Genomic DNA, 8,326 nt, shown 5'->3' on the forward strand with positions numbered 1-8,326 from the left:
GCCTGTGTGCTTCCTTTTCTTTCTTTTTTTTTTTTTTTTTTTTTTTTTGAGACGGAGTCTCACTCTGTCGCCCAGGCTGGAGTGCAGTGGCACGATCTCAGCTCACTGCAAGCTCCGCCTCCCAGGTTCACGCCATTCTCCTGTCTCAGCCTCCTGAGTAGCTGGGACTACAGGTGCCCACCACCACGCCTGGCTAATTTTTTGTATTTTTAGTAGAGACGGGGTTTCACCGTGTTAGCCAGGATGGTCTCGATAACCTGACCTTGTGATCTGCCCGCCTCGGCCTCCCAAAGTGCTGGGATTACAGGCGTGAGCCACCGCGCCCGGCCGTGTGCTTCCTTTTCTGCATCTGCTGCTTCTCCTTCTTTAGGACATGAGTGGTCATGGCAGGGTCAGGAGGGTTGATGTCAACTCCAACTCCTGCACCCCTGCCCTGCATTCCACCCCCGACCTGCCTTCATGCTCCCCATTCAATTCGTCACCTTCTGCTCTACCTTTTTCTTCAAACTCTTCCTGTGCTTCACATTCACTGCCTGCTTCTGCCTGCGGGATCCATGAGCTGGAGCTTCTTGATGTCACTCACCCAGGGCTGCAGATCAGGAAATACTGACACACTCCACACAACTGGTTTCTCAAAGTGGTCTTCGGATACTCCCTGCCTCCTGTCACCTCACTGTTGAACCTCACTGCCCTCACTGTCCCCATCCTTCTACCCCAGGGTCCTCCCTCACACTTGCCAGGCTTTGATTGCCAAAAATCCCCTCTACAAGTGTCCTGGTACAGGTCACTGCCAAAAATCCCCTCTGCAAGTGTCCTGGTACAGGTCACAGTGCCAAGGCAGGTCCTCTTCAGACAACAGCTGGGGTGTGGCTGTTGCCCAGGTGCCTCCCTTACTGCCAGTGGCACCACTGCTGTCTGGTACTTCTGGGCTAGCCCGCACTTCTGCATTTAAGGCAGCTGTCAAGTGGCCAGTGGGACCACAGCAAGGTCTCTGGGGGTGTTACAGGCAAGATCTGAGGGGCAGACCCTCAGCATCAGCCCAACTCCCTGTCCACCCTGTATCCTAGACTCGCCGGGGACCAGAGATTACTAGTAGGATTCCCATGCTCGTGGAAAGAGGGCTGTTGGTCAGCCATAAGTGGGTAGGGACAGACAACCCTGCCCCAACACTCCTGGCCTCACCCTCAGGCCAACCTACCCTGGGGCAACCACACCTGCTGGATGCACTAGGCCCTGCCTGCCTAGGAATGACTGATACCACCTGGTCCTGCCTCTGCCCACCATATCCAGACACACCTGGCTGGTCCACCTGGACACATCTGCCCCCAACTTGCCCACCTCCATGCATAAGGGCCTGCCTATCCACCCAGAAAATCTGGGTGCCCCCCCTTCAGATTTGCTCTGCTCAGCCTGATCCACCCCTCCCTCCAAGACACACACACTACCCTGCTTACCCAACACGATGGACCCAGACAAGTCCACTTCTGCCTGCCCAAACACACTTGGCCCTGCCCCTCAGGCAAGTTCAGTCTGCCTCACTGCCTGGACTACTCAGCTAGTCTCCCCAGGTTCCGCCTACCCACTTCTGCGCGCCTGGGGCAAGAGTGAATGGGTTGATCAAATGGTGGATGCATGGGCGGATGGATTGAGGGACGATCAAACGGTGGATGGTTGGGCGGACGGGTTGAGGGACGCTCAGACTCACCTTACCCTTCGCGCCCTGTGGACCTCACACATGGCGTCCGGTCATACCCAGCCCCGCCCCTTGCCAGGCTCCGCCCCCTGCCCAGACTCTCGCAGCACCACAAGCCCCTTCGCATTCCCGGACAGAAAGGACGCAGCTTCACCTCACAGCCCGCTGAAACATGTTAAGACGCCAAGCCCTGCTCCTCCTCCCCACTTGCACAGGCCACATCGGGCCCTATGGGCCCTGACCCACCCACCTAGCGAAATTTCACAATCTTTATTCTGAAAAGTACTCCTACCTGTGCCCAATATCGCCACATAAAATGCACAAATACACAAATATACGTTTGCGACCCAGGAGATCGAGACCAGCCTGAGGCAACATCGCGAGACTTCATCTCTAGAAAAAAAAATTTTTTAAATATTAGCCGGGTGTGATGGCGTGCGCCTGGGGTCCTAGCTACTCAGGAAGCCAAGGCAGGAGAATCGCTTGAGCCCGGAAGGTAGAGGCTGCAGTGAGCCAACATCGTGCCACTGCACTCCAGGTGAGATCCCACCACCGCACTCCAGCCTGGGCGACAGAGCGAGATTCCATCTCAAAATATATATATACATATGTACACATTTCTGTGTGCATCATATATATGCACACATGCAAACAAGTCACTACTCTCGGCAATTAAGGGAGCAAGAACACACACAGGACCAATACACATCTTGAACAAAACAGTATCAGTTGGAGAACTCATACTATCTTCAAGCTAGAGATACAATATTAATAAAAATGGGCCTTGGACTTAGTCTTAAAGGGACTCTAAACACATTCCAATTAATAAGCACCACACAGCACACAGATAAGGTGCATCAGAAATCAATAAAAGGCTTAGCTTTTGTTAATTGGAAACACACATCTAAATAACTCTTGGTAAAAAGAAATTAGAAAACACTTAACTATTATGAAAACAATAATTCTCAACTTGTTGTCTTAGATGGAACTTTAAGCCATCCTAAAGTTCTTTTCTCATCTTAATATGAGAAAAGAAGAAAAATGGAAATAAATTACCCATCGGAGGATCTGACTGGGAGCATTCAACTCAACTTACAGCAAGTCCCTATTGTGACTCCAAAAACCTTCATTATCAACTCCCAAATTCCCTTCGATGACCCTACATCCACCCTCCAATCACAAAATTCACAGTCTCTCGTCAAAGCTCTTGCAAAATACCTCAGCATCTAGTAGATGCTGAACCACAGAGCCTCGTGTGAGGTGCAACCAAAAAGCTGCGAAAGAGAAGCTTCGGGAAGCACCCTTGTCCCGCCCCTTTCTAAATGTGTCCAGTTCAGGCTTGCTCAACACCTGGACGGAGGTGCTGTACCACCCAAGTTCAAGAGCATAGTTACAGAGAAACAATACAGCTGTGTGTGCACAGTTCCCACATTTTGTTTTGGCTTATTTTTTTTTTCTTCCAACCTTTGTTTTAGGTTCAGGGGTCCATGTGCAGGTTTGTTATATGGGTAAATTGGGAGTTGCTGGGGTTTGGAGTACAAAAGATTTCATCACCCAGGTAGTGAATAAGTACCCTACAGGGAGTTTTTCAATCCCCACCCTCCACAGCCAAGTAGACCCCAATGTCTATTGTTCCCCTCTTTGTGTCCTGGTGGACTCGTGCATTACATTTTGTAGGTGATTGATCATTGCAATATCATATATAACAAGAAAATTGCTCCTCTTATCATTTTCAATTATTTTGAATAATTTCATATTATTACTATTTTACTATCTATTATTATTACTATTTTTAGAGACGGAATCTCACTCTGTCATCCAGGCTGGAGTGCAGTGGTGTGATCATAGCTCACTGCAGCCTTGAACTCCTGGGCTCAAGCGATTCTTTCACCCCAACCTCCCAAGTAGCTGGGATTACAGACTATCTGCTGTTATTTTAATTATAAGGTAGGCAATGAGAAAAGCAAACAAAAATCACATCATTTTTTAAAGTCAGGAAACTAGGAAAAGATTTATAAAAAGTGCAGGAAAATAGAAAGCGAAATGTAAGAAGTTAGAAATAAATTCATATTTGAAGTTCATCCTTTATTACATGATCAGTAACTTTTTTAAAAAAGTTGTTAAAAGGATAGAAGCCTGACACACCACGCGGCCCCCCAGTCTCCCGCAGCCGCCTCCCCCAGGCATGGCTCAGGGTCTCACCTCACTATGGCAGCGGCATGGCACAGCACACTCGACCTCATGCTCAACACCAAAGCTGATGGCGAGACCATTCTAAAAGGGCTCCAGTCCATTTTCCAGGAGCAGGGGATGGCAGAGCCGGTGGACACCTAGCAAGACCACACCGCTATTTAGCAACCTATACAAACAAAACCGGCAGCCTTACCAATTTGAGAATTTATTCACATGGATTGGAGTTACTGGACCTTCAGAGTTATGATGGTGATGCACAAGGCAAAGAAGAGATCAACAGTCTTTTGAACAAAGGAGAAGAAAGAATGAAAGAATTGAGTCAAGACAGTACTTGGTGGATGAGGCGATTACCACCTATAGTTCCAGGAGGAACCATCGACAGATATTGGCCCACAGCAGATGGACTCCTGGTTGAATACAACGTAGATGAAGTGGTATATGATGAAGATTCACCTTATCAGAACATTAAAATTCTACACTCGAAGCAATTTGGAAATATTCTCATCCTTAGTGGGAATGTCAATTTGGCAGAGAGTGATTTGACATATACCTGGGCCATCGTGGGCAGTGGCAAAGATACACTGGCAAAGATGTACTCATTCTGGGAGGCTGAGATGGGGGCATATTGTGTGAAATAGTCGAGCTAAAACTAAAGATGGTCACTATGATAGAGATTGATGAAGTGGTGATTGCTGGATGTAAGAAATATATGCGGACTTGTGGTGATGTCTTAGATTATCTTAAAGGAGACTGCTATACGAGGTTCAGTACTGCATTCCAGTACTGAAAAGGTATGCCAAAGAAGGGAGATAATTTGATTATGTGATTAATGATGTGATAGCTGTTCCAATCTCCATGTCTCCAGAAGATTCCACATGGGAGTTTCTCAGACTGATTCCTGACCTCTCAATGAAAGCATTGAAACAGGTTGTGAAATATTTTACACAAGGGGAACTCTGTCAATCTGACGGAAGCCCTGTCTCTCTATGAAGAACAGCTGGGGTGCCTGTATTGTCCTTTGGAATTCTCAAAGGAAATCATCTGTGTCTCTTCATACTTGGAATTGTGGGTATTTTACACCATTTGGAAGAAACCTAAAGCTCAAAGATGAATATCCTCTAACCATGTATGCTGCAAATAACCTTCCTGACCTCCATATGCTGTACATGACGTCAAAATGAGTCACGCAATTGACTGTGACTTCCTTAAAGTTTTCTTTTTTAAATTATTATTTTTAATTTTAAAACAGTACATGGAAAATGTATATTTTGATGAGTTTAGGGTGTTGTTTTTTTGAAAGTCAGTTGAGGGATGGTTAGACAGCACAGCTAAGACTGCTAAATGCGCTAACCCCCTGGAATGTGTTCCTTTTATTTCTCTGTGGACTTTTTTTGTTTTCATTTTGGCACACCTTCAATTTGGATGTTTGAAGGAATGAACATCATTGTTTTGTTTCAGAAGTAAGTTCTTGATGATGTTTCCTTCCCCCAAAATTGACTTAGATATTAAAATTTGGTGCTTATCATCACGATAAATAGTTAATGCTCGTGAGGCTTAATACCTAGGTGATGGGTTGATAGGTGCAGCAAACCACCATGGCACACGTTTACCTATGTAACAAACCTGCACATACTTCATGTGTATCCTGGAACTTAAAATAAGATAAAATAAAAAAATGTAAAAACTTTTTTTAAACAAATAATAAGAGCCCCAGCTCACCCCTGGGTGGTGAGCTCACCACCTGTAATCCCAGCACTTTGGGAGGCCAAGGTGGGTGGATCACCTGAGGTCAGGAGTTTGAGAGCAGCCTGGCCAACATGGTGAAACCCCATCTCTGCTAAAAATACAAAAACAAAAAAACAAAAAAAAAAACTTACCCAGGCATGATGGTGGGCGCCTGTAATCCCAGCTACTGGGGGTGGGAAGCTGAGGCAGGAGAATCACTTGAACCCGGAAGGCAGAGGTTGCAGTGAGTCGAGATCACACCATTGCACTCCAGCCTGGGTGGCAGAGGGAGACTTCATCTCAAAAAAATAAAAAATAAAAATAAATAAATAAATAAAATTTGGTGCTTATAAGAGAGTTTTAAAAAATGAATAGCAATTGCTTCAATTCAAATTACAAAAGAGACCCCAAAAAAGTTGTTAATGGAGTAAATGCTCCAGTTAATGGTTGTCATTTTGTATAAACATGGACAAATCCAGTCATACACTGTTTATGCCAAACCTAGCAAATCATAAGAATATAGAAAAGTTTGAAATAAAGGGATGGAAGAAAATTTGCCAGGCCCATGCTAATCAAAATAAAGCAAGGTCAGTGATATTACTAGCAAACTGAAAAGACTAAGACAAAAAAGTATTCATTGGAATTGAGAGGGCCCTTCCATAATGATTCAATTCACAATGAATATAAACATTCTAACCTTATATACGCTTAAGAAAATGGTGTAAAATAAACACAAAGAAAATATATTAGAACAAACAGTAAAATAACAAAAAAAATTATCATTGTGGAAGATTATAACCATACTGCTCCACTAATTCCCACTGACCCTTCAAGCCTCTGCCTTGGCATCTCTGCCTGGGAAGCTCTCTTTGCTTCTTTTCCATCTGAGTGGCAGGCCTCTCTTCTGAATAAACTTATGGACATAATTATAATATAGTGAGGGATCTTCATTTTATTTTAATCGTTAAATTAAGAAGAAAATATGGGTGTTGTCTGAACCTCTCACAACTGTTTTGTGTCTGTTTTCCCCATTAGAAATGAGAGCAGGGACAATGTCGGTCTTCATCACTGTTAGACGCCTAGTGCCCAGTTTACTGCCATGGGAGGTGTCCAGTAGCAATTGGTGATTAAAGAAATATATCAGGGACTCTGACCCTCTGGTGTTTTTGCAAAATGGCAAATTACTGTAATCTATGTGGCTCCATATTATTTCTTAGAGATAAAAGCAAATAAATGCTATAATTTACACTAAAGTTACATTTAACTAACCATGGACAAAGTCAACATTCAAAAAATGTTAAGATCTTTGTTAAGAAGCTATTTTCCCTCATTCAAGCCTAGTGTCTAATGACAGTGTCCCCAGCTAAATCTAAATCTTCACAGCTTGTATCAAACTCAGTTTAGGGATTGGAACATGAAGTGAGAAATCCAAGCTGAACTCAGAAGTATACTGTGAGCTCTATGTAAGAATTAAAGAAAGAGGAAAGAAACATGAAAATTGGCTCAGCAGTTAAAGACAGGTTTACTTTGGAAAATAAACCTGAGAGGGGGCTTCTGGCCTAGTTAGGACAGAGGCACTATCTCTTACAGACTAAGAGTTTTTTATTTTTTATTTTTTCATTTTGCTTTATTTTTGTTCAGGAACTAAGACTACAAGGCCATACATAGGACAATTTTCTTTCAATGCTTATGATAAAAGTCTACATGCTTACAAAGAAAGGTTCATCATGGCCTTTACAAAAAACAAATAGAAAAGAATTGCTTTTTTAAAATTTTACTTTAAGTTCTGGGATACATGTGCAGAACATGCAGGTTTGTTACATAGGTATACTTGTGTCATGGTGGTTTACTGCACCTATCAACCCGTCATCTAGGTTTTAAGCCCCACATGCATTAGGTATTTGTCCTAATGCTCTCCCTCCCCTTACCTCCCACCCCCCAATAGGCCCCAGTGTGTGATGTTCCCCTCCCTGTGTCCATGTGTTCTCGTTGTTCTACTCCCACTTATGAGTGAGAACATGCAGTGTTTGGTTTTCTGTTCTTGTGTTAGTTTGCTGAGAATGATGGTTCCAGCTTCATCCATGTCCCTGCAAAGGACATGAACTCATTCTCTTTTATGGCTGCACAGTATTCCATGGTGTATATGTGTCACATTTTCTTTATCTAGTCTATCACTGATGGGCATTTGGGTTGGTTCCAAGTCTTTGCTGTTGTAAATAGTGCTGCAATAAACATAGGTGTGCATGTGTCTTTATAGTAGAATGATTTATAATCCTTTGGGTATATACCCAGTAATGGGATTGCTGGGTCAAGTGGTATTTCTGGTTCCAGATCCTTGAGGAATCACTAAACTGTCTTCCACAATGGTTGAACTAATTTACACTCCCACCAACATGTAAAAGCATTCCTATTTCTCCACATCCTCGCCAGCATCTGTTGTTTCCTGACTTTTTAATGATCGCCATTCTAACTGGCGTGAGATGGTATCTCATTGTGGTTTTGATTTGCGTTTCTCTAATGACCAGTGGTGATGAGCTTTTTTTTCATGTTTGTTTGTCATATAAATGTATTCTTTTGAGAAGTGTCTGTTCATATTCTTCGCCCACTTTTTGATGGGTTTTTTTTTTCTTGTAAATTTGTTTAAGTTCCTTGTAGATTCTGGATATTAGACCTTTGTCAGATGGATAGATTGCAAAAATTTTCCCCCATTCTGTA

General features: G+C 43.6%; 1 pseudogene; it reads left to right on the forward strand.

Moving 5' to 3' along the window:
• Window positions 1–3,901: 3,901 nt before the first annotated feature.
• On the forward strand, window positions 3,902–4,997 carry LOC104660727 (annotated as a pseudogene).
• Window positions 4,998–8,326: the final 3,329 nt, after the last annotated feature.

Source organism: Rhinopithecus roxellana, chromosome 7 (genome assembly GCF_007565055.1).
Source record: "Rhinopithecus roxellana isolate Shanxi Qingling chromosome 7, ASM756505v1, whole genome shotgun sequence".
NCBI lineage: Eukaryota > Metazoa > Chordata > Mammalia > Primates > Cercopithecidae > Rhinopithecus > Rhinopithecus roxellana.